At 43.4% G+C, this 26896-nt stretch overlaps 1 protein-coding gene across 1 annotated transcript in view; it reads right to left on the bottom strand.

Annotated features, from left to right (window-relative positions):
• Positions 1–23319, bottom strand: part of PLEKHG4B (pleckstrin homology and RhoGEF domain containing G4B) — a 125689-nt gene extending 102370 nt beyond the window's left edge. Inside the window, exon 1 of the mRNA XM_073003923.2 lies at positions 23163–23319. The gene's annotated coding sequence lies outside the window, so the exon portion shown is untranslated. The remainder of the gene's footprint in view (positions 1–23162) is intronic.
• Between the last annotated feature and the right edge of the window lie 3577 nt (positions 23320–26896).

Below are 26896 nucleotides of genomic sequence, written 5' to 3'. Positions count from 1 at the left end.
TTTCTGCATGAGGCACGTTTCTATATTTCCCTTCAAGGACAGCAGATGGAAGGGCAGAGCATCTTGCTAGTGTAAAAGTTCTTTCAAATGTATGACAGCAGCACTTGTGGAGATAAACCAACTTTCATCAAATGGCTCTGGACAGCCTTTACCAAGTTGGACTGGAAATTATTATAGAAAATCAAGGGCAGAAGGCCTTGGGAGTTGTTATGTCCCTTTAGCCATGTATATATTAACTGAAGCAGTTAAAGATAGAAACCCATCCGTCTTTTGGGGTTTAATCTCAGGTAGATACTTTGGTCAAAAATCCCCTACATCCTCATGTACACCAGCAGATAAATGGGTCTCCTTTTTTTGCAAAACTGTATGAGGATACTCCCCTTCATGGATTGCTGCCTTGTCATGACAAAGGGGCTTGAGTAATTCAGAGAAGCTATGGGCTATGCTGTGCAGGGACAACCAAGATGGAGAGGTCATAGTGGAGAGTTCTGACTAAATGCAATCCACCTGGAGTAGGAACTGGCAAGTGTCTCCAGTATCTTTGCCAAGAAAATCCCATGGACAGAAACAAAAGGCTAAAAGATATGATGTTGTAAGATGAGCCCCTCAGGTCAGAAGGCATCCAACATGTTACTGAGGAAGAGCGGAGGACAAGTAGCTCCAGAGCTAATGAAGTGGTTGGGCCAAAGCCGAAAGCATGCTCAACTGTGGACGCGCCTGGAAGTGAAAGGAAAGTCCAATGCTGCAAAGAAAAATACTGCATAGGAACCTGGAATGTAAGATCTATGGACCTTGGGAAGCTGGAGGTGGCCAAACAGGAGATGGCAAGAATAAACATTGACACCATGGGCATCAATGAACTAAAATGGACGGGAATTGGTGAATTCAATTCAGACGATTACTATATCTACTATTATGGGCAAGAATCCCATAAAAGAAATGGAGTAGTCAACAAAAGAGTGGAAAAAGCTGTACTGGGATACAATCTCAAAAATGAGAGAATAATTTCAATACAAATCCAAGGCAGAACTTTCAACATCACAGTAATCCAAATTTATACACCAACCACTGATGCTGAAGAAGCTCAAATTGACCAATTCTCTGAAGATTTACAACACCTTCTAGAACTGACACCAAAGAAAGATGTTCTTCTCATTATAGGGGATAGGAATGCTAAAGTAGCGAGTCAAGAGATAAAAGGAACAACAGGGAAGTTTGGCCTTGGAGTTCAAAATGAAGCAGGGCAAGGGCTAATAGAGTTTTGTCAAGAGAACAAGCTGGTAATTACAAACACTATTTTCCAACAACACAAGAGGCGACTCTACACATGGATATCACCAGATGAGTAATAACAAAATCAGATTGATTATATTCTCTGCAGCCAAAGATGGGGAAGCTCTATACAGTTAGCAAAAACAAGACCTGAAGCTGACTGTGGCTCTGTTCATCAGCTTCTTATGCTTAAACTGAAGAAAGTAGGAAAAACCACTGGGCTAGTGAGGTATAATCTAAACCAAATCCCTTATGAATACACAGTGGAAGTGAAGAACAGATTTAAGGAACTAGATTTGGTGGACCGAGTGCCTGAATAACTATGGGTGGAGGCTCGTAACATTGTACAGGAGACAGCAGCAAGCACCATCCCAAAGAAAAGGAAATGCAAGAAAGCAAAGTGGCTATCCAACAAGGCCTTAAAAATAGCAGAGAAGAGAAGGGAAACAAAATGCAAGGGAGATAGGGAAAATTACAGAAAACTGAATGCAGACTTCCAGAGAATAGCAAGGAGAGACAAGAGGGCCTTCTTAAATGAACAGTGCAAAGAAAAAGAGGAAAATAATGGAAAGCGGAAAACCAGAGATCTGTTCAAGAAAACTGGAGATGTTAAAGGAACATTTTGTGCAAATCTGGACATGATAAAGGACAAAAATGGTAGGGACCTCAAGAAGCAGTAGACATCAAGAAGAGGTGGCAAGAATACACAGAGGAATTATACGAGAAAGATTTGGATGTCCCGGACAACCCAGATAGTGTGGTTGCTGACTTTGAGCCAGACATCCTGGAGAGGGAAGTCAAGTGGGCTTTAAAAAGAATGGCTAACAACAAGGCCAGTGGAGGGGATGGCTTTCCCATGGAACTATTTAAAATCTTAAAAGACGACGCTGTTAAGGTGCTACATTCAATATGTTAGCAAGTTTGGAAAACTCAACAGTGGCCAGAGGACTGGTAAAGATCAGTCTACATCCCAATCCCAAAGAAGGGCAATGCCAAAGAATGCTCCAACTACCGTACAATTGCACTCATTTCACATGCTAGCAAGGTTATGGTCAAAATCCTACAAGGCAGGCTTCAGCAGTATGTGGACTGAGAACTCCCAGAAGTACAAGCTGGATTTCGAAGGGGCAGAGGAACTAGAGACCAAATTGCTAACATGCACTGGATTATGGAGAACACCAGAGAGTTCCAGAAAAGCATCTACTTCTGCTTCATTAACTACACAAAAGCCTTTGACTGTACAGATCACAGCAAACTATGGCAAGTTCTTAAAGAAATGGGTGTGCCTGACCACCTTATCTACCTCCTGAGAAATCTATATATGGGACAGGAAGCAACAATTAGAACTGGATATGGAACAATTGATTGGTTCAAAATTGGGAAAGGAGAACGACAAGGCTGTATATTGTCTCCCTGCTTATTTAACTTATATGCAGAATACATAATGTGAAAAGCTGGACTGGAGGAATCCCAAGGCGGAATTAAGATTGCAGGAAGAAATATCAACAACTTCAGATATGCAGATGATACCACTCTGATGGCAGAAAGTGAGGAGGAATTAAGGAATCTTGTAGTGAGGATGAGAGTGCAAAAATGGTATGAAGTTCAACATCAAAAAAAGGAAGATCATGGCCACTGGTCTCATCACCTCCTGGCAAATAGAAGGGGAAGATATGGAGGTAGTGATGGATTTTGCTTGCTTGGACTCCATGATCACTGCAGATGGTGACAGCAGCCCTGAAATTAAAAGGCGCCTGCTTCTTGGGAGGAAAGCAATGACAAACCTCAACAGCATCTTCAAAAGCAGAGACATCACCTTGCCAACAAAAGTCCGAATAGTCAAAGCTACGGTTTTTCCTCTAGTGATGTACAGAAGTGAGAGCTGGACCATAAAGAAAGCTGACTGCCGAAGAATTGATGCTTTTGAATTGTGGTGCTGGAGGAGACTCTTGAGAGTACCCTGGACTGAAAAGAGAACAAACCTATCCATTCTAAAGGAAATCAAGCTGGGTGCTCACTGGAAGGACAGATCCTGAAACTGAGGCTCTAATACTTTGGTCATCTCATGAGAAGAGAAGACTCTCTGGAAAAAACGCTGATGTTGGGAAAGTGTGAAGGCAGGAGGACAAGGGGACGACAGAGGATGAGATGGTTGGACAGTGTCATCGAAGCTACCAACATGAATTTGACCCAACTCCGGGAGGCAGTGGAAGACAGGAGGGCCTGGCGTGCTCTGGTCCATGGGGTCACGAAGAGTTGGACACAACTAAATGACTAAACCACAACAACAAACATTCTCAGATTTAAAATAGATCATATAAATTGAAAGGGCAAATCTTACCTTGAAAGAGAATGGTTTCCCACACCTACTTTTTTATTTGAAAAAAAACAACAACCAGGCTGCATGTGCTGAGATACTTATTCTTTAAAAAAGCTTTTCAAAGGGGAAAAACCAGACACGTTGTTATAAAACTGAATATAATAGAGTGACAGTCCTACAGGAAAGGGGATGTTTTGTCATGTGTCTTCAGTAAACATTATCTCAGAATTTCTGAGGTCATATAGTTTGCACACAAAAGTTTTCAAAGGGGAGATCAGCTCCATGTCTGGGGTAATCTGAACATTTCACCTTGTTAATCAGGACCTGATTAGCTGACTCCTAGCTAACTTTTAAACATTTAAACTCCTTCCTGACCAGACAGACTTATCTGAATCATGCTTGCAAGGGGATTCTGTGTCTGGTTGTAAAAATGGATACACAAAAATATTATTTCTTTAAAAAAAATTACAGAAATTGAAAATATTTTAAAGTATATTAAAAATATAGAACAAATATTCAGAGGCTGAGTCATCTAAGATGTAAAATTACTGGATTTTGCTTTGAGGTGGTGGATGGTCTTACTTGATGTTAGCACAATTTTGGTGCCTATATCCTGTTATTGTGTCCTGTCATAATCAGTTTCAGTTTCAGAAACCTTTATTAGGCATGTACATCTCATGAAAAGAGAAGACTCCTTGGAAAAAACCTTGATGTTAGGAAAGTGCGACGGCAAGAGGAGAAGGGGACGACCAAGGATGAGATAGCTGGACAGTGTCTGCGAAGCAACCAACATGAATTTGACACAACTCCGGGAGGCAGTGGAAGATAGGAGGGCCTGGCGTGCTCTGGTCCATGGGGTCACGAAGAGTCGGACATGACTAAACGACTAAACGACGACAATGAGGATAACAAATTAACAGGTAAATCAAAATTAAAATTAGGCAAAATATAAATGAGATCTTTGTTCCATTATATAATTGTTCCTGAGTAGCTCCGCTTTTACGTGCATGTTCTATTTGGTCGATTAACTCCCTGGTTGCTCAGTCGTGAATTTAAACCTTGTCATAATCTTGATTCCACCCATTTTGTCACCATATAATTGCTTGATAACAATAAAAAAAAACCCTCCAAAGATGTTATGCACCACCAAATCACATTTGATACATGGTGACTATACGAGTTAATGATCTCCCAAATGTCTTATCATTAACAACCACTCTGGTCTTGCAAACTAACAGCTGTGGATTCATCTCATGTTAGCAGTTCCTCTTTTCCTACTGCCACCCTCCAATCCACTTTTCCCAGCAATATTATCTTTTCAAGTCAGTTCTGTATTCTCATTATATGCGCAAGATAGGATAACCTCAACTGACACATTTTTGCTCCAGTGAGAGTTCAGAATTGACTTGCCTTTCTGGTGGTCTGTGGTATCTGCAAGGCTCATCTCTGATACATTTCAAATGAGTTTATTCCACCCCCCCATCTTTTACATAGTATGGATGATTTTGACCTTGGTTTCAAATGGCAATCTTTGCTAACTCCCAGCTACTCCTTTTTTTTATTCTTTCAAAAGATGAGGGGTCAACTTTTGGAACACATGCAGGCAACACGTGATTTTAGTGCAAGCATTTGGAAACTGGAAGATAGTTTTCTAGTCTGTATTCTGCAGAGACCATATTGACTGCTGACATGGGTGTCATCAACATTCAGGTTGCCCTTTACTAGGTAAAGTTGGGCACCCTTTTTTTAGTAATGCAGTCACAATATTGTGCAGAAATATTGGGCCATTTCCTGGAGTTTTGAATCATGGATACAGAAGCACAATATCCCATATTCATAAACCAGAGTTGTTGTTTTTCCAGAACTAGATAGGGAATAGAAATGCATCCTCCTGGTATTCTCAAAAGCCATTGTTTATTTAGGGACATTTAAATCTCACATTTCCTGAAAGGAGCTGAAGATCCAGGACATGGTGCCTTGCCTCCTACCCGTTTTATTCTCACAACAGCCCTGTGAAGTAAGTTACGCAAGCAGCATATGTCTTTGGACCAAGCTCACCCAGTGAGTTTATTGCCAGATTGGATCCCAGGTGTCCCAGGTGTCCTGAGTCCCAGTCAGGCCTAACTATATCACATTCGCTTCCTAGGATAAGTAAATTAACATCATTTAAGGAATATACCAAATACAGTGGTGCCTCGCTTAGCGATGTTAATTGTTTAAAAAAAATCGCTATGGGAAAACATCACTAAGCGAAACACCATTTCCCATAGGAATGCATTGAAAACCGGATAATCAATTCCAATGGGAACGGATTACTGTCCTTAAGCGAAAATCAAACTAGGTTTGACAGCTGTCAAACCTACAGTTCAATGCATTCCAATGGGGGGAAAAATTCACCAAAAATTAACGAAGAGTCAGAACAAAGCCAAATTAAGTTTGCAAAGGTTTTACAAGGTGCACTAACGATTCCAAGCATTTTAAACAGTTTTTGAACATTTTAGGACACACTTAAAATAGCGAAAATGGACATCACTAAGCGAAACAGGGGGACCTAAACTGTCGTTGCTAAGCGAAGCAAGGTCCGGAACATCGCTATGCAAAATTTCCCCATAGGAAACATCGCTAAACGGAGTGCAAGATCGCTCCAAAAACCTCATCGCTAAGCGAATACATCATTAAAAGAGGCAATCGCTAAGCGAGGCACCACTGTACTTAAATCCTTCTTTATTGGTCCTATCTTGTGGCCAGCTAATATGCCACAGAATGGACTAGTAAAAAAATTGTTAATTTTAATTTAGTAAGTGACCATATTTTAATATGTACTAAATAAACTAGTGAATAAAACTAGTTACGTATAAGTTTTTATCTTGTTTCTTTTTGTCTTTTTACTAGTGATAAAAATATGCAGCTTTGCTGTAGAACAACTAAGGTTACAAAGAATTCTAAGTTTATTCTGTTCTCTGGGACTAAGCTCTATTCAACTTCATTGGAACTCCTCTGAAACAACATGAAGAAGATTGGCATGTAGGTATCCTGCATGTCACAGTTGGATCAGGGCCAGTATGTCTGTCAAAGCAAACTAGGCTTGGAAATTTACTTTATTTTGACTTGCATCATAGATGGCAATTTCCTTTAAAACACGCTGCTAAAACAAAGACAACAACACCTACATCTAGGCTAGCTGTGCCCAAAGGGCATGTTTCCTATTGCAACATTTTTTTCCTGACACAGCTAAATAACTGAAGCTCTGAAACTGTCCTTTCTTTACAAGGCTCTTATAAACAGATGTAAAAACCAGAGAACATTTGCGCTGAGATAATAGAGCCTGTTAACTTTGATGTGATCCAGAACTGCCACATAAGCTGCTAATATCTTCCACCTATTTGCCAATCATCTTTAATCAGCATGACACATATACATGGTTCAAATGTTGTATTTTTATCAAGTAACAAGAAAACAAAATGTTAGAGCATACTTATCACTACTAGACTTCACCATGCAGTCCACAAAACACACAAAAATGTTCCTTTGGTAGGTTGGCAGTGAGAATAATTTCCAGGCATGTTGTCTTGCCTGAATTTGCTCCGAAATGAAAGCTGCTCTGAAAGCATTAGGAAGAAATAAATCACCAGGGGTAGATGGGATACTGATAGAACTATTTCAAGCCACAGAGACTGAATCTGTCAAAATCCTAGTAAGAATATCCCAACAAATATGGAAAACAAAACAATGGCTGGCAACATTCAATTTATATTCCAGTGCCCCAAAAAGGAGATGCCAAGGAGTGCAGTACAGTGGGGTCTTGACTTGAGAACTTAATCTGTATTGGAAGGCGGTTCTCAAGTCAAAAAGTCTGTAAGTCAAGTCTCTATTGACCTACAGTGCATTGAAAACCGATTAATCCCGTAACAGGCTGTTTTTGTTCCATTTTGGTTTTTTTCTGGTCCGTAAGTCAAATCTCAGTCTGCAAGTCAAACCTAAATTTTGCGGCCAGAGAAGTCTGTAACTCAAAAAGTCTGTAAGTCAAGCCGTCTGTAAGTCAAGGGTCCACTGTAATAATACAAGCTGCTCCGTTGGAGTCAAGAAATGAGAAGGCTGACAGTTTATGTAGTCACAAGTAATTAGGATAGCAAATAGTCTTAGAGAAGTTAAAGAAGTCAGCCACACACAGGGATGTCTGCCAGCAGTGCTCCTGATGGGCGACTAGTCTTAGAAGGAGAAGATCAAGACTATTCTGCCCTGCCTCCAGGAGGACTGTGTTTTATTAACTTTACAAGCTCACAGATAGTTGACAGAGTTCAGTTAGGACAAGAGTTACATCATGCCATTATGATTGGCCCAAGGAAAGGCAATTAAGCTAGCTTCCTATCACTATGAGAAAGAAGAAGAATGGGTAGCCATGCCTCCTCTCAGAAGCAGCTGTAATGTCATCCAGGAGAGTGTTCTCTACTACTGTAGAATCAACCTACAGCTTAGCAACTTTGGGGAAGGGCATTCCTCCACTTTGCTCTAATATCCCATGCAAGCAAAGTGATGTTCACCGTGTTGCAACAAAGGCAACATTTTATAGAGAGCAAGAAATGTCTGGTGTTCAAGCTGGATTCCAAAAGGAAGAGGCATATGAGATCAGATTGCAAATATCTGCTGGGTGCTGGAGCACACCAAAGAGTTTCAGAAGAAGATCAGTCTACAAAGGCAAAGCTTTGAGCGAGTGGATCATGAGAAACTGTTCTGAAAGAAATGCGTGCATCTCAGTACAGTGGCGCCTCGCTTAACGGGTGCCCCGTTTAACGACGAATCCACATAGCGAAGAAGATTTTGCGATCGCATTTGTGATCACATTGCGATGTTCCCTATGGGGAAAAATCGCTTTGCGATTTTTCCCCATAGGCCCCATTTTCCCCCAGCTGACCGGTGGGGGCTTCGGAAGGAACTTCCTCCACCCTCCTGCCCAAGTGCCGGCCGGTCAGCCAGCCGAAAAAGCCGGCGTGCGCTCAGGAGGAGGGCGGGGGAGCCCAAGCACCAGCCCCATTTTCAGCCAGCTGATCGGCGGTTCCAAAATGGCCACCGCAACCATTTTTGCGCGATTTCCTTGCTTATGGCAGCGCTATGGAGTATCTTCGCATAATGGTGAGTTTTCGCCCCAAAGTTTAATGTGTTTCTATGGGGTTTTCCCACCCGCATTGCGATGTTTCCGGATAGCGACGATTAATCCGGAACGGATTAACATCGCTATGAGGGGCACCACTGTACTTGATTGTCCTGATGCATAACTTGTATTACAGACAAGAAGCTATTGTTTGGATATAATGGTTTCCTGTAGGCCAGTGTTTCCCAACCTTTTTTTTGAGTCATTGCTTTCTTTGATAATAGCCAAGTAACCTGCAATCCACCACCACCATATTTGCATAAAAATGCATTATAATGGAGTAAACAAAACACATTAAAATAGATTTTTCAGAATATAATTCTAACCAAATTTATTAATATTAATGTAATTATACTTTTAAGGGAGGCCAACAGGGGTAAATGTATCCTGCTGGTTCTCCTTGACCTCTCAGTGGCTTTTGATACCATCAACCATGGTATCTTTCTGGATAGACTATCTGGGATTGGGATCAGGGTCTAGCATTGAGGTGGTTCTGGTGCTTCCTTGAGGACTGTGTCCAGAGACTTCAGCTTGGGGATGATTTGTTGGCCTCTTGGATCTTGACTTGTGGGGTGGCCCAGGAGTCATCAATATCCCGAATGCTATTTAATATCTAGTATGTTAAGCTGCTGGGGGGAGGTTATCAGGAGATTCGGAGTAAGGTGTCATTAGCATGCTGACAACACCAACCCTATCTCTCCTTTACAACCTCTGCAGTGGATGCCGTCCAGATGCTTGAGTGATGCCTGGCTTTGTTATTGGAATGGACCAGGCCTAACAGGTGGAAACTTAACCTGGACAAGACAGATTTTGTTCCTGGGGCGTCCCTCTGATAGGTTGGGGGGAATTATCCCTAGACTAGATGGCATTCCCTCCCACCTAGAGATCAAGTACGTAACCTAAGCATTTTTCAGGACCAGGTTCTTTCTTGTAATCTCAGATCACAGCCATGTACAGATTGGCCTTTAACTGGCTGAGGCTCATTGCCCAACTCTGCCCCTACCTAGGCGAGGGCTCTCTCAGGACATTGGTGCAAGCAATGGTCATCTTCCAGATTGACTAGTGCAATGCTGTCTACATGTGACTTCCCTTGAGACTGATGCAGAGACTAGAGCAGGTCCAGAATGCAGCAGCCAAATTGGTCTTTCTCCAACGTAATCTGCCTGACCCACCATATTCTCCCCGGCTAGGCTCCTCTATGTGGCCACTCCAAGGGAGGCCTAGAAGTCTTCTACAAGAGGCGGGGCCTTCCTCATAGTGGCACTGACCTTATGGAACCAGCTCCTGGAGGAGTTAAGCCTGGGTCCCTCCATGTTGTCATTTAGGAGGCAATTTATAACTGCAGGGCCATGCCTCTCCCAACCCCCCCCAAAAAAAAAGCTTTGTCAGTGAAGCACCCTCTCCCCTCAAACCCAGATAAACACCTCAGCTATGGGTCCCACCTCCTCCCTCACCTTTTTGCCCCTCTTGCCTCGTTTTTCCATGACTCAGGTGGAGTCTAGAAGCATCACCCTGCCCAGTTGCCCTCTCCCTTCACTGCACTGACATTGCCACACCCTGAAGAGCAGGAGACTCAGGAAGAGCAAAAGACGCCACTGGTGAGGCAGCAACAGCTTTTAAATTCTGATGCCTGTGACAAACCCAGACCTACTGGGATCTGCCACACGTTAACTAAGCTGCCACCAACCATTCCCTGTAAGAAGTCACACAGACCAGGGATGGATTTTTAACCAATAAAAGAATAAGGTTTATTTAAAACAACACACAGGGAAAATAAAATGATTAGGTGAATAAGATATAGTAACGTGGCTTAGTCTCATTCATACATGCATACAGTTTGGTTCACACAGAACCCTTAACTTGAAGCACAGACCCTGAACCTATCAGTTCTGGCTAACCAACAGACACCTGAACCTATCAGGTTGGTACTCTGACACACAGTAGTACCCTGTCTGACACACAGACTCCCACACCAGCTTCTTCTTCCCAGCTGCTGCTTCTTCACATCCCAGCGTCTGCTGAACTTCACCACACACACTCCACATATATATACAGTACAGCCCCTCCTCCTGATGTCCCGCCTTCCACTCCCCATAGGATGGAACTTTCCCTCCAAACCCATGACAGACAGGTAACATCAGTGCTGTATGTAACACCTCCCCTCTTTATAAGTTGTTTTGTAGGGGGAAAGCTAAGGTGCTTTTCACCAAAAAAAACAACCTGGATAAAACACACAACAACAGTTATACATACCATATCATACTTACTTATACTTACATTCTAAGTTAACCATATCAATTAGGCATTTAAACATTTACCATATACATTACATCAATTTACCTTTATTCATACAAACCAAGTTCAAAAAACAGGTACATTTAACTTTTTGTCATCAATATATACACATACTCCATGTTCTTTCGCCGTCTTCAATCTTCAGGTCTTCTTGACAAGGCGTCAGCAACACAGTTCACTGACCCTCTGACCACCTTCACTTCAAAGTCATAGTCTTGCAGATTTAAAGCCCACCTCATAAGTTTGCTATTGTGGGTTTTCATTGTCTTTAACCATTGCAGTGGTGAATGGTCAGTGCACAGAACAAAATGTCTCCCCCAGATGTAAGGCTTGGCCTTCTGGATCGCGTAGACTATTGCCAGGCACTCCTTCTCCACAGTTGCCAAATGTCTCTCACCTTTCTGGAGTTTCCTACTCAGGTAGGACACTGGATGCTGGTCACCATTCTCGTCCTCCTGGCAAAGAACTGCTCCTACCCCGCTGTTAGACGCATCGGTGTAGATGATGAACTCCCGGTCGAAGTCTGGAGCACGCAGCACTGGATACTGGACGAGCGCCTCCTTCAACCTCTGGAACGCCGCCTCACAGTCGCTGGTCCACGGGATGCTGTCATCAGTCTTCTTCCTCGTCAGATCGGTCAGCGGAGCCGCAATCTCGCTAAACCTCGGGATGAACTTTCTGTAGTAGCCCACCAACCCAAGAAATGATTTGACTTTTTTCTTGGTGTTGGGTCTAGGCCAATCACGAACTGCTTCTATTTTGGCCTCCAGGGGTTTTATCACTCCTCCCCCTACCATGTGACCCAAGTCTTTTATTTCTGGGCTACCCAGCTGCAGTTTGTTCTTTTTGCAAGGCCTAGGCCAAAGCACTTCCTCCCCTGGGTCAAAGCGCCTCCCTCTGGCTTTCTGGTCATCCCAAGCTTTCTTTCTGACCTTTTGAGCTTGCAGGGTCTCTGCTGCTAGCTCTAGGTTTCTCTTTAGGTCATTCCTTAAAGAGTCTATGTATGTCACAACGTCTTGTGGGTCATCCGGGGTGATCTGCTCCCAATTTTGTTTGATCAAATCAAGGGGCCCTTTCACCCTTCTCCCAAATAAAAGTTCAAATGGACTGAACCCGGTACTGGCTTGTGGCACTGATCGATAAGCAAACAAAAGGGATTGCAGCTTCTGGTCCCAATTGTTTGGATTCTCTGCCAAGTAAGCCCTAATCATGCGCATTAGAGTCCCATTGAACTTCTCAGTTAACCCATTACTTTCAGGATGATAGGCAGTGGTTTCCTTGTGCTTAATTCCACAGATTTGCCATAAGCGTTTCATGAGCTTTGATGTGAACGATGCGCCCAAATCTGTGATTATTTCTGAGGCAAATCCCATCCTGGACATATACCCCACCAAGGCATCTGCCACTGTGTTAGTTTCAATGTTAGTCAAGGGTATGGCTTCAGGGTACCTTGTGGCATGGTCCACAATGGTGAGAATGAACCTGTTCCCCCTCTTTGTGGCCTTGGGCAAAGGTCCCACAATATCCACCCCTATGCATTTGAACGGAGTGTCAATCACAGGCAAAGGGCACAACTTTGCTTTGGTCCTGTCGCGGCTATTCCCCTGCCTTTGACACACATCACATTGTTTACAGAACTCCCTGATCTGCTTCCCTATGTCAGGCCAGTAAAAATTCTGTGTGATTCTCTGCTGTGTTTTGTTCACCCCTAAGTGTGCAGCAAACATGTCAGAGTGCCCCCTTTGTAAGATCATGGGGCGATACTTTTCAGGTACCACCAGCTGACTTCTGATCCCATCTCCCCCTTTTGAGATATTCCTCAGGGTCTCTCTATACAAAATCCCCTTTTTCTCCAGAAATCTCACTGGGGTTTCAGGTGTTAGCTGGGCGTCAGTCACCTGTTCAAAACACTTTTGGAGAGTGGCGTCTGCTTTTTGCTCCTGTCCAAATCTGCTGTCTGTGGTTAAGGTTTCCACCACAGCTTCTGAACTCCCCTCTGCTTCCGTCTCTGGCTCATCATTACCCCCTTGAACTGTCCCCGTGGTGGCTTGTGAACGTGTAATCACTAGCACCCTTTTCACATGTTCAGCCAGGTCATTTCCCACGAGCACGGCTGCTGGCAGAGTCGATGAAATTGCTAGCCGCCAAACTCCCCTCCAGCCTTGAAAGTTCACAGGTACCTCCGCGACTGGCAGAGAGATCACCTGCCCCTCAATCCCTGCCACCTTCATGCTCTCATTTGGGATTACATATTCCCTAGGAATAATATCTGGATGGCACAGGGTCACCTGGGAACAAGTGTCCCGCAGCCCCCGATACTGATGTCCAAGTATTCCTACGTCCACCCCTGCTGTTTCAAACAACTGAGAATCTGTTCTCACCAACAGGCAGCGCCTGACCTCTACAAGAGGACCATTTTCCTCAGCCTGATCAGCAGATGTAGCTGTTCCAGATTGAGTAGCCATGGCAACAGGCTCCCTCAGTGACAATGAGCCTTGCTCTTTCTGGACACAGAACACAGCTTTTGGCTTGGTTCCACTCGAATCCTGAGGCACCATTCCTTTTAGCTGCTTTAATTTCTCACACTCTGAGATTAGATGGCCCTTTCCCTGACAGAAATAACATTTTCTGGTGTATTTTGAGTCTTTCTCATCTTGTTTTGGTTTTCCCTCCAAAATCTGAGGTCTTGGTTTCATGTCTGAGGGCTTCCCTTCACCATGGGCCCCTCCCCCTTGCTGGCTTTTCCCTGGTCCCTGAGAGTACTTGCTGTAGGTTTCTTTAGGTTTCCCCATCGCTTTCCCCTCACCCAAGGGCTTTCTTATTTGGGAAATAAAATCTGCAATCTCGGCGGCTTCTGCCACAGATTTTGGTTTCCTTTCCCTCACCTGGAATTTCAGTTCCCATGCAGGACTGAATAGAACTGTTCCAGCGCTATCAAATCTTTAAGTTGCTGAAAGGTCTCTGTCCCCTCCTGAGATAGCCATTTCTCAAGCAGCCTCACCAATTGAGCCCCCACTTGGGTAAAAGTCTGCTCTGGTTTCTTTGTGAGGGACCTGAATCTTTGCCTCAGCTGTTCCGCATTTATCCCATGTCTTGCAAACACCAGTTTTTTAAACTCTGCAAAATCTCTCATCAGTTCCTGTGGCATCTCTGAATAAACCTCAGCCAGGCTACCACTGATTAAAGATCGCATGATGGTCATCTTCTCAGTTTCCCTCACTGAGAAGTCCACAAACGCTCTTTCCACTAAGGAAAAGAACACCTCAGGACAATCTCCCTTGTGGTACACAGGGAATTTCTTCAGGTCAGCTTTAGACAATTGTCCTCCCTCAGAATCCCTATTGTTATTATTGTTCTGGTTCATCAGTTCCAATTTCCTTAATTCAAACGCCATTTTCTCTCTCTGCAATTCCAATTCAAATTGTCTTTGCCTCTCCCTTTCCTCCCTTCTTTCTCTCTCTTCTCTTTCCCTTTCCTCCATTTCAAATTGCTTCATCCTCAGTTCATGCTGTTGGGCTATGAGCAATTTTCTGAGTTCTGGGTTCTGTTCTCCCGTGCTGTCACCTTGCACTGAGCCAAATTCATCCTCAGAACCTTGGTCTACCTGGGGGTCTTTCACTTCACCCATTTCTGCCATCTGGCTTCGAGTCAAGGGCATAATCCCCCCTCAGAACAAGCTGCTTTAAAAAGTCAAGCCTCAAAATAAAACGACCACTTTTTTTTTCTTTTGCCTCAGAACCAGCTTTCCCTATAGATTGCTGCCGTCCTTCAGCACTACTTGCAACAGTTGCGAGCTAGAGTCTACCCCCCTCTGCTGGGCCTCTCAGCAGGCAGGCTAGCTCACTGCTATTTCACAGTTTTGCCTCAGCTTTTTCCCGCCAAAACAGGCTGCCTCCGAGCTCCCTAATCTAGCCCCCAATCTGAGGTTACACGTTCTTCTACTAGTGCACCCCCCCGTGAGGCACACCTAGAAGATTACCTACGCGCTCTCAGATTGTCCCTGACTAGACCCCCCTTGCTCTGGGCACACTTGCCAAGGCTTTGCTGGACCACTGGACAACTGGACCAGTCGTATCCCACACGCTGGACACCAATCAATGTGACAAACCCAGACCTACTGGGATCTGCCACACGTTAACTAAGCTGCCACCAACCATTCCCTGTAAGAAGTCACACAGACCAGGGATGGATTTTTAACCAATAAAAGAATAAGGTTTATTTAAAACAACACACAGGGAAAATAAAATGATTAGGTGAATAAGATATAGTAACGTGGCTTAGTCTCATTCATACATGCATACAGTTTGGTTCACACAGAACCCTTAACTTGAAGCACAGACCCTGAACCTATCAGTTCTGGCTAACCAACAGACACCTGAACCTATCAGGTTGGTACTCTGACACACAGTAGTACCCTGTCTGACACACAGACTCCCACACCAGCTTCTTCTTCCCAGCTGCTGCTTCTTCACATCCCAGCGTCTGCTGAACTTCACCACACACGCTCCACATATATATACAGTACAGCCCCTCCTCCTGATGTCCCGCCTTCCACTCCCCATAGGATGGAACTTTCCCTCCAAACCCATGACAGACAGGTAACATCAGTGCTGTATGTAACAATGCCATCTTGGGTCTCAGCGTTCCTGGCAGGCACCACATGCTTGTCTCATTCAGGTTTTTTTTAACTAAACTAATGCTCAGGTCTGAATAGCTGACATCATTCCTCCAAAAGTGGATGTGGAGGGGCAAAGAGAAACAAACAAGAGCAGCTCATTTGCAGAGAGTAGTGATGCACATACATGAAAAGAAAATTTACCCAAATAGGGACAGAAATAATTAAGAACTCTAGGTTATCTGCATTTCCAGTTCAGATTAAAAATATTCATTTGCAAGCCAAAGGATTAAAATGAAACAGCATTGTGTGTACAGTGGTGCCTTGCTTAGCGATGTTAATCAGTGCAGCAAAAATCGCCGCTAACCGAAAACATCACTAAGCAATTTTTAAAAGCCCATAGGAATGCACTGAAACCCCTTCAATGCGTTCCGATGGGCAAAAAACTTACCTTTAAGCAAAAATCCTCCACACAGCGGCCATTTTTGCTGCCCGGTATGCGAGGAATCAGTCCCAAAACACAGTGGGCAGCCATGTTTTTTACTCGGCGGCCATTTTGGAACCACCAATCAGCTGTTGGGAAAACATCACTATGTGAAAATCGGTAAGCGAAACAGCTTACCGATCATCGCAAAGCGATTTTTCCCATTTAAAACATCGCAATGCGATCGCTTTTGTGATTGCAAAACCCAAACTGCTATGCGATTTCGTCGTTAACCGGGACACTCGTTAAGCAAGGCACCACTGTACCATATTTAATATCTAATATAATACATCTAAAAATAACTACAAGTAAAAATAACTGTGGCAACCCCCAGAAAACATTCCATTGATCATGACCCCCAGATTGGGAGCCCATGCTATAGGCAAAGGTGTCATACAAAAGTGCATTTTATCTCCTTATCTGTTCAGTCTTTATGCAAAACATATATGGAAAGCTGGACTAGATTCAAATGAAGGAGGAGTGAAAATTGGCGAAAGTACCATCAATAATTTAAGGACACCATCTTACTGGCAGAAAGCAACAATGACTTGAAGTGACTTTTGGTGAAAGTGAAAGAAGAAAGTGTAAAAGCAAGACAGCAACTGAACGTTAAGAAGACCAAAATCATGACTACAGAACTTTAATCTTGGCAAAAAAGAATTTGAAATGGTTAAAGATTGCTTATACCTTGGTTCAATCATCAATCCAAATAGAGACTGCAGTGAAGAAATCAAAAGAAGACAGAGGCCACAATCACACTAGAGAAATGCCACCCTGTCTTCTTACCCCTTCTGCTTCCTGTAGAGTTGCATGTTGTGGTCATGTGACATATATCCCATGATAGTGGTTCATACATTTTTTAAACCATTACATTCCACATTTTAGTTAAATTAGTGATATGTTTGTCTACAGCCCTGCAGCAGGGCATATCCCTTCCTTTTTGTGTGTGTTTCTCTGCCCCCTCTTCCCTCATTTTTAAAAATTTTGTGCAGATACATCTATGTGTTGGGAAAATGCCCTTGCTGGCCACATACTGATCTGAGACATTTTTTTCCTTTTTCCATGCTGTGTTACCCTCAATGGTGTGTCCCTTGCACACACTCCACCCACCCAACCCACCTGCACGCACAGCCTGCCACCTGCAAGCACGGGTGGGTCCTTGTCCACCCGTGAGTGCACCCCGCCCTTTCGCACATGCACGTGAGTGCGCTCCGCCCCTCCACGCATGGGCATGAGCACACCCTGCCCCTCCACAAGTGCACCCCACCTGTCCACAAGCACAGGGGGTGCCCCCCACAAATGGACCCCACCCCTCCAACCAGTTTGCACCTCAGAAAAGGTTCGGAACTACTGGTGTAGTGGATAGAGCAATAGACTCAGATACAGGAGCCCTGGGTTTAAATCCTTGCTCAGCCATGGAAACTCCCTGACAATGTGGAATGCGAGAACTAGTCCTTAAATATCTCACTTATCTGGAACATGACAATGTTCTTCAAAATATGGTTATTAATACATAAGTGAAAATGTTAAACAGTTGTAAACTATTTTTTTTAATTTAAAAACAAGTCCCTGACACTGCAAACCTATGAAATAGAAAGTTGTACAGGCAGGCAGCTGTAATTTGCCTTTCTGTACAAGCACTAGTTTATTTTTGTACCTGCTCACACTATTAGACAACTATTGTTATACAATTAACAGGGCTGAACTCCCACAGTATCTGGCTTTAATTAATTTTTTTTAAGTCTGCAAAGTTTGTTTAAAAATCAGATACCTCTTCAGTTAAATGGCTTTATGTGCTTATTTCGACCAACATGAAAAAATCTGTGTGAAAAGACTTTTCCTGTAACAAATGAGTGTTTCACTTAGTTCCTCCCACAAGGCTACATACCAATTTAATTACAGCAAGCAATTCAGGGTCATTCATTACCAAAAGAAAACCTGACAACTCCAGCAAGGGGCTGAATATTTCTAATGAAAGCCGCAAACAATTGTTCTTTGTTCTGGCTATTCTTTGAATAGCGGGGAGGCTAAAATGGTTCCAAAGAATAAAAGAATTAAGGTGTATGTCCTTATTTTCTTGAGGCTACTGTGTCAATGGTTTAGAAATGACTATTTATGTAGGTCAGACAAAAATGTTAAAACAATTTCACTCTGAGTTCACTTCTTGAACAAGGCCCACTGCAATGGAGGAACAAAAACCAACTTTCTAGCCCTTCCCTCAAAAGGTCATCCTGTGACAGTTCAAACAGGAAAGAATGTTTGAAAGTACCAAAGCAACTGGTTTTAAGAGACAGAAGGTCTTGTGAGGCTCCTGGGTCTTTTGAAGTTTCTTACATTTTCCACACTGCTTTTCTTCGAGGAGCTTCCAAAACATTTATTAAAAACTACGATAAAAATATGCTGATACTAAAACATGTGCAAAAACTGTCTATAGCAGATTAGGACAAAAGAAAGCAATTAAGGGTGTGGCTATATTGGAGTGCAGAATCAGAACTATTCAGCTTTGCCTCAATTTGATTCACAGCCTGTATTATGTCTGAAATTACTTTTTAAAGATCAACATAACTCCAATACGCAAAATAGTTTACACAATATAAGAAAAAGGGAAAATATACATACCATTCTAAACAACTCAACTACTATACAAATTTAACTAATATTGGTGCACATACCACTGAGACCAGTAGAAACAGAAATATATTTCCCATAATTTTTTTATGAAGCCCCCATAAACTCCCCAAAATAACGTTATCTCTTGTTTGGATAAACAGCCTTCACCTGTCATTAACACATAATTCAAACATTCTTGCCGTGTTTTAACTTGTTCTCTTTTAACAATTCCTTTTTTACTTTAATACCCCATGTCAAATTTCCATTAACGGCTAATTCCCAAACTTTGTTATACCTTTCAGTGAACTGAAACATCTACTTCAATTTCCAATTTCTCACCATTTCTAATTTAGCTGCCATTACCATGCTCATAATTAAATCTTCTCTCTCTCTCTCTCTCTTGTTTTGTTAGAAATTACATACAGTGCTGACACAGGGATTGATTCAGTAGTTCACTGTTCATGCTGGCTGCCATGCAAGTCACATTCCATCCCACAGCCCCCTGTTCCTTCCCTTCTTCCTGGTCCCACTTCTGCTCACCTTTTAATGGTTTGCATCCAATAGAAGTTCTGCATCCGAAAGTGAGAATCAAGGGGTGGGGGAGCTGAGGTACAGCGGAGAGCCAAGGAAAATATTGCTTCCATGGGGATGCCCACAAAGCACAGTGAGACTTGGCTTGAGGGTGAAGCAGCTGAAACCATAACTGAACTGTCTCAAAAATCCCCCAGGAAGAGTAGGGTTCTTACATGTCCAGCCAGGAAAGAACCACAGGAGGGGTTGGTGGCTGTGTTGGCTGGATAGCAGTCTGCTGGAGAGGGGGGGAAGAGTTGCAAGTGACCCAACATGTTTCAGGAGGGCCCAGAGAGGGCATACATGCCCACACAAATGTACTAAGAGTTTGCAGACAAGCCTTGTAGAACTAGTTTAAAACTCTATGTCACCAGAGATCAGTAATTCCTGCATGCGTTACTTGAAAGTAAGGGAAAAGAGTTCTCCCCTTAATGGAGCTTCCAATGGGAAATAAATTAGTTCTCACCCATACCCCATTCCCCACTGCTGATTTATTTAACTGGAAACAAGATCTTCCACCATACGCAGAGGCTCTTCAGAAGCACCTGGCCTTGATCCAACAGATCATTACTATTCACAACTCTTCTGAGTAGCCTCCTAAGTGAAGATGAGAAATGCCAGGCTCTTGCTAAGACCTACACCTGGTATACTACTCATAGGGTTCAACAAATAGCCGATGGTAAGGGAACAGTTGATTGGCCTGAAGCCCTCATAACCCGAGTTATTGATCCCAATCCTAATAAGCTTGCTGGGGTCCGCCTGCTGAAAGCAGCAAGAAATGCTGTAATTTATGACCTCAAACTAGGAGTGCCAAAGGCTGTAAAACATTCACAGAGTATAGGAGATTGTTAAAAAAAACCATGGAATCCCCAAATGAATTCCTGACAAGGCTCAAGGATGGTTTTTGCTGGTACACTCACCTTGATCCGGATTTGGAATCAACAGCCAGCTGTGCTACAGGTGCAGCTCCAAAAGCACCCAGCCATGTGTGACTGCAGCCACTGAACTGCCCGAATCCTGCAGCTGGTCTGGTCAGATAGCTATGCATCAGCTGTAGCACAGCTAACAAAAGCACTTTGCACATGTCTTTCTGCTGTCTGTCTACTCATTGTCTAAGATACAAGGGTGCTTCTGAGGAGAGATACCTGCTCAATTAAATGCTATGTACAACAACTGTGAGTCAAGTTTTTTTATTAGACAAGGTAGCTCAGGGCCGTGCTCCTAGGGAAGAATATTGCAGGAAAAAGAGAGGAAGCAAACCCTATTTTCACTGATAATGATGGGAAGGGTGGGAAGGAATGCATGGTTTGCAAATCATGAGCTGTGTGAATGGGATGACTCATGACGTTGAGAGGGCTGGGAAGACACTGGCATGGATACAGGCTGGTGCCCTAATCATTTGTCAGGAGGTAGGGGGTGGGCAAGATATCACTGGGGCAGATACAATCTGGCCCCACCAATCATGAGCCAAGAGGTGAGGGTGGGAGGGATTCAAATTGCCCCCCCCCCAATCATGAGCCAGGAAGTAAGGGGCAGGTGGATTGACAGTGGTAGGGATTCAAGCTGGCCCTCCAATCATAAGCCACAAATTAAGTATTGTAGAAGGGACCCAAGCTGCCCAATCATGAGTAAAAACAGAAGGGAGAGTCCAAGTGCAAACTCAACATTACCCAACCAGGAAGGAGAACAGGAAGATGTGTAGGTCCATTTGTTCAGTATTTCTAGATTGTTCGCATGTCAGTGCTGTGCCTGACAATTCCTTATGTAAACATTAATGTTTAAATAGCATCACCAGCACCAGTGAATAGAGCTATTTGTTATCCAACCCCACTTTCTTCCTTATTTATACAAAAGTTGGACAAACATGTTTTTCAGACCCACTTAAGTTTCTTGTGGAATCATGGAATGTCTTTTGGACCATCCCAGCAGAAGGGTCAGAATCCCCTTTCCAAGAAAAGCAAGACTAAATAGAATGACTCTCAGACAAAGGCTTATTTTTCACAGAGTAATTTCTCTCCATCAGAAACACAGGCATGCCTTATTAAGCTAGATAAATAGCCATCTTGTTTTAACTATGTTATTAAGACTACTATTCAATCTTACTTTAATAATAAAAAAACACAAAATAATAAAACAGAACTCATAAGCTTCCAATGGCCATACTAATGTCAGACAATAAAACAACATAGCAAATAATGTCTACCTTTCTATTGTTTGATAATATTGAAGGAAACACATGAGGATGTATGGATCTGACAGGGTCCCATTATATGTCATTTCAGTACTGAATGATCAAAAACCAATTCTGAAATATATTAAAATATATCATTTAATGATTAGTTTATTTTCCTTTTCTTTAATTAGCATTTTCTAGTATATTATTATTTCATGCTGATTATTTTAACAGATGATAGTGTATTTGAAACAAAAGTTCTTTTCCATGACATACTTACAAAAAATATAGTTAAACATTTTTGCCCCATCTCAGAAGTACTAAACCAAGCTAGATACGAACAGTGGTATGTAACCATATCTTTTTAATCTTCCAGTTTTAGCTAATAAAATTCATAAGGTTCGGAATTTAAGCTTATTCTTTCAATAAGGTCTTTGAAACACAACCAACCTGAAATTTATGACTACTATTGTCACCACTGTGGTGTCATCATGGTTTAATAATCTCTTGACTGCCAATATTAGGGAATATTTTTCAAAGCTTCAAACAATACTCTTGTCAATTGCAGTCTAGTCTCCAGACCTTCCCTAAAACCCCTTTTGTATTGCCCCACTGAAACATAAAGTAGCATCCAGTGTAATCAAGAGGGAATACTGTTGACAGAAAACCTCTTTCAATCAAAGAGTGTTTTTTGATGAGGCCTTTACAGGAGCAGGTTGCTACAAAGAAACTAACTTGGCAACGGTATGTGGGTGGGTGTCTATTCCCGCCCACTGGTGTAAAGTCAGCAGCAGGCAAGTCCTACAAAGAAAGCAGCCAAATAAAGTTGGTGCCTGGGGCCACGAAAAAGCTACACTTTTATGAGGTGACGGGGGGGGGGGGTGGAATTAAAGGAGCAGAAAGAGCCAGAGCAAAGCGGAACTATCTCTGATATTGAAAGGATGGCTTTTAACTTTTCCAAAAGCCCTCGGTCCTCTTGGGAAACAAAAGGGACATTTTTTGGGGGGTCGAGTTTGCTGAAGGACTGAATACCAAGGAGCAAAACGCGCGCGCGCACAAACACACACTTGGCACCGCCAGCAGGTGGATTTTCCGCCGCGAACTCCTAGAAAGAGGGACAAAGAGACACACGGGCAAGGCGTGCAACGCTAAAGCCCGGCAGAAGTTGAGAGAGAAGTTTCCCTCAGCTGAACGAGGGGCGTCCCATGCTTTCTGCTGCTGCAATTCCTCCCCTCTCGTACGAGTTTACGAACTAGTTAAAAAGAAAGAAAATGAAGACAAGTTTGGAGGGCAGCTTTATTAGCCTCGGAGGAACCTATCGCGAGGGAAGAAGGCAGTCCCCGAGCACCTGAGCTGAGGCGGAGGAAGGAAGCGAAATAGCTCCGGGAAAGGCAGGGCACCGGGTGGGCTTCGCGGTCCCCATCCCATCCCCGAAGCTCTACCTGCTCCGAAGACTCAGCCCCGCCGCCCTCGAGGCTCCACGGGAGCAGCCCGGAGGCTCCCAAGAGGCAGGCGGAGCGCGCGGTTACCTGCGCCCAGGTCTTTCAGCCGAGGCGCGCAAAACGAGCTGCCTCCGTCACGGGCGGCCGCGAGTCTCCCTCAGCCCCCTCAAGCTAAGGCGCCCGAAGATAAGCGGAGCCGGTCAAAGAGCTCCGCCTTCGCTCCAAGAGATACCTGAGGTGGAGGAAACTGATCGCCGTCCGCTCTCGGCGACTTTTGGTCTAAGTCCTGGTCAGAGAGGCGGCCGAATAGCAGCCCGCCGAACGGCGCGATGCTTCGGCAGGTCCTTCCCACCGTGCTCGGGACTCTGAGCAAATGGAGGGAGGGAGGGAGGGAGGGAGGCAAAACAATGCCAGACCGCCTTGGAGGGGCCTCCTCGCCCCGCCCCTCCCCTCCCCAAGCCAAGCCTGAGTGAGGCGGGAGTCTCCGGAGAGCCCCAGGAGGGGGACTCGGCGTGCCTCGCCTTGCGCGCGCACGGGGCGGGTGGGGGAGGGCAGGAGAAGAAAGTCCGCCAGGAAGGTGTCCCCAAAATGTGAGCGGGGCACCTCGGGGGCACACCTTCCCCAAGCATTCATATGGTGGCCGCGCCTCCTTTGGCACAGAGCGGGCTGTTCTCTGAGAGAATTGCTGCTACAGCCAATTAGATTAGAAGTGCTTGTTTTAAAAAATGATGGTCCATGCCATCCTCCACCACCCATTCTTCCCACTTGATATGAAACAAGGATAGGAAGAATTAAGTTGTTTTAAAGGCCTTTTCCCCACTTGAATTGTGCTTTTAATTTGATAATGTGTATAAATAGTCTTAGGGACGTGGTGGCGCTGCGGGTTAAACCTCAAAAACCACTGGGCTGCAAGGTTGAAAGGCCATCAGTTCGAATCCACAGAATGGAGTGAGGTCCTGTTGCTTGTCCCAACTTCTACCAACCTAGCAGTTAGAAAGCATGCAAATGCAAGTAGATAAATAGGTACCACCACAGTGAGAAGGTAATGGCGTACCATGTCTAGTCGCGCTGGCCACGTGACCACAGAAACTGTCAACGGACAACATTGGCTCTACAGCTCAGAAACGGGGAGGAGCACCGCACCCTAGTTATATATATAATTACATTGTCTTTTAAATATTTTGTAAGCCACCTGTAGCCCTTTTTTGGGAGAAAGTTGGGACAGAAATAAAATGGATGGATGTATGAATGTATGAATGAATGAATTAATTAATTATAGTTAGGCAGGGTGTGGAAAACTGCAAGAAAATCAAAACAGCAAACTTTACAGTCAGGAGTGGGCAACAACTTGAAGCTGGCAGGTTGTGTTGCCGGTCCTGTAACCCACTGGTTCTTAACCTTGGGTTACTCAGGAGTTTTGGACTGCAACTCCCAGAAGCCTTCACCGCCAGCTGTCCTGACTGGGGTTTCTGGGAGTTGCAGTTCAAAAGCATCCGAGTAACAAAGGTTATAACCTGTCAGGAGTCAAAGCTTTGCACAGATCCCACAACACCTCCTACCAACAGTTGGTGGCAGCTCAAGTTGCTCTATGATGCAGAAGGGTTGCACAGCACACAAAACCGAATAGCTCACAAGGTTGCATCATTGCTGAACATGATATGGCTCAGAAGAAAGGTTTAAAAAATGGTGTTTGTAATGTTCATGGGAGATAGAATTGAAAGAGGTAAGTGGAGTCCCAGTTTCAACACTGTTGGGTAGTTAGAACTTTGTAGCAGCAGCAGCACTTTACTTATGGTGGTGGTAGTGCTCTCAGTATCATGATCTATGGTGGCAGGGACTTTGGAAGACCACTCTTGATTAAGCTTGCACGCCTACACCTGCTTAGTAAGCTCCACTGAGCTAAATTGGCCTTGCTTTTCAGTAGATCTGTACAAAATTGTGTTGCCAACAGTCCTTTGTCTTTCTGTACTGATTGAATGAGTTCCTCTGGTGTTTGGGTCAGGTACATCGTTAAAGAAACACTCATGCAGAACTAGAGATACAGAAAACATTTTAGTAACAAACAAAATTTTGAGTACCAATGAGAATGACCGCTTTGGTACAGCCTGTTCCTTCTCTCTTCCAATCTCATTCCAGCCACTACTGGCACAGGGAGAAAATCAAGGCAGGGCAATGTTGGCACAAACCACAGAGCCACAAACAGCATTCCCCTTTTCATGACTGACTAATTATAGTGGCAAATCTTGTGCATAATTTGAAACATCCAACATGCCCTAATAAAACTGCCCAGACAAATTAGAAAGAAGAAGTAAAATAAAGTCACTGTACTAGACTAAGATCAGAAGCCCAAGGGCATTTCAGTTTCAAAATGCTCCAAACTAGTTTGAAATTCCCATTAAATGTCTTTTTTTAAAATCATATTAATTTAATAGGAAGCCTCCCATAGCTTAGGAATGGGAAGCTGATTTTCTCTCTAATTTTTTTTCATGCCCAATTGCTTATTCATGCTTCAACTCTTTGTCAATGCATGTTTAAAAACACATCCCTTTGTCTGCTGTATCTAATTAATGTGTGCTTCTTGAATAAACTGTTGAGTAAATGTAATGCAAAGGTTTTTTTTTTGATGTTTAATCTGTGAGTGTTTTACATGTTCTTTTATAATTTGTGAGTATTTGGCAAGGTACTTTGTTGTCTTCTTTTTGTGTAACAACATTCTTTTTCCTTAACATTTTTAGATGACAGTAAAAAAAGGTAATAATTAAGTAGATTTAGATTATGAACTAGGGACGTGGTGGCACTGCGGGTTAAACCACTGAAGCCTCTGTGCTGCAAGGTCAGAAGATCTGCAGTTGTAAGATCAAATCCACATGACGGAGTGAGCCCCTGTCGCTTGTCCCAGCTCCCGCCAACCTAGCGGTTCGAAAGTATGCAAAATGCAAAAATGCGAGTAGATAAATATGTACCACCTCAGTGGGAAAGTAAACAGCGTTCCATGTCTAGTCATGCTGGCCACGTGACCACGGAGTATTGTCTGTGGACAAACGCTAGCTCTATGGGTTGGAAACGGAGATGAACACCACCGCCTAGAGTCGGACACAACTGGACAAATTGTCAATTGGAACCTTTGCTTTTACCTTTAGATTATGAACTATGACAGCAAATTAGAATTTCATAACCTTAGTACCTGCTGAAATCTTATGAAAATAAAAATATTGACATTATATGTGCACTCATAAATGCTTGACAAATGTGTATAAAACAATTTGGAAATAGCAACCTTATCAAAAATAATTTCAGTATGAGTGTTATGTAAACATGCACGCTTGCTTATGCTTTTCATCTTAAATCTTTTATAGGCCAGTTGCCACCAGCAGCTGCCTCTGCATGCATCGATAAAGGCTATTCATCAATATACAATATATTCTAATTGTGGGTCAGTATTACAAGTGGTTACTGTGTGCTCAAAAGGGGTAACTGAGATATGCTGAAATAGAAACAGTCTGAAGAAAAAGAGCCTCAGGGGGCCTCCGTGCTTTTCCAGCTCTAGATCCTCCTTTTCAAACTGCTGTCCTGTTGAGCTTTACCATTGTTCTTAACAAGGTTAAACTCCACAACAATAAAATAAAGTAAGGGATCACTATGGGACCAGGGTTAAATTTACTAATTTTCTATAAAATATCTTGCAGTGTAAAATATTAAAAATGTTTAGAAAGCAGATATAAATGCAACATAACAAAAACATCATTTCATGTGAGTTCAACAGTCCCTGCCTACCCCACTGATATATCTGTTTGTCTGTTAGTCTATCCATCCATCCAACAATATCCTTTGGAAGATGGGCACTATTTTGTATGGCTCTCCTTTAGATAATGCCCTGTTAACTTTTGGACTGTGTATAAATCAGTGTCAGAAAACTCTGCTAATTGCAAGGGTATGTATTTTATGGTTCTTCTGATCTCAAAGGGT

Source organism: Pogona vitticeps, chromosome 6 (genome assembly GCF_051106095.1).
Source record: "Pogona vitticeps strain Pit_001003342236 chromosome 6, PviZW2.1, whole genome shotgun sequence".
In the NCBI taxonomy this organism is placed as follows: domain Eukaryota; kingdom Metazoa; phylum Chordata; class Lepidosauria; order Squamata; family Agamidae; genus Pogona; species Pogona vitticeps.
The sequence above is the reverse complement of the archived record's forward strand: the minus strand, read 5'-3'. Positions and strand labels throughout refer to the sequence as shown.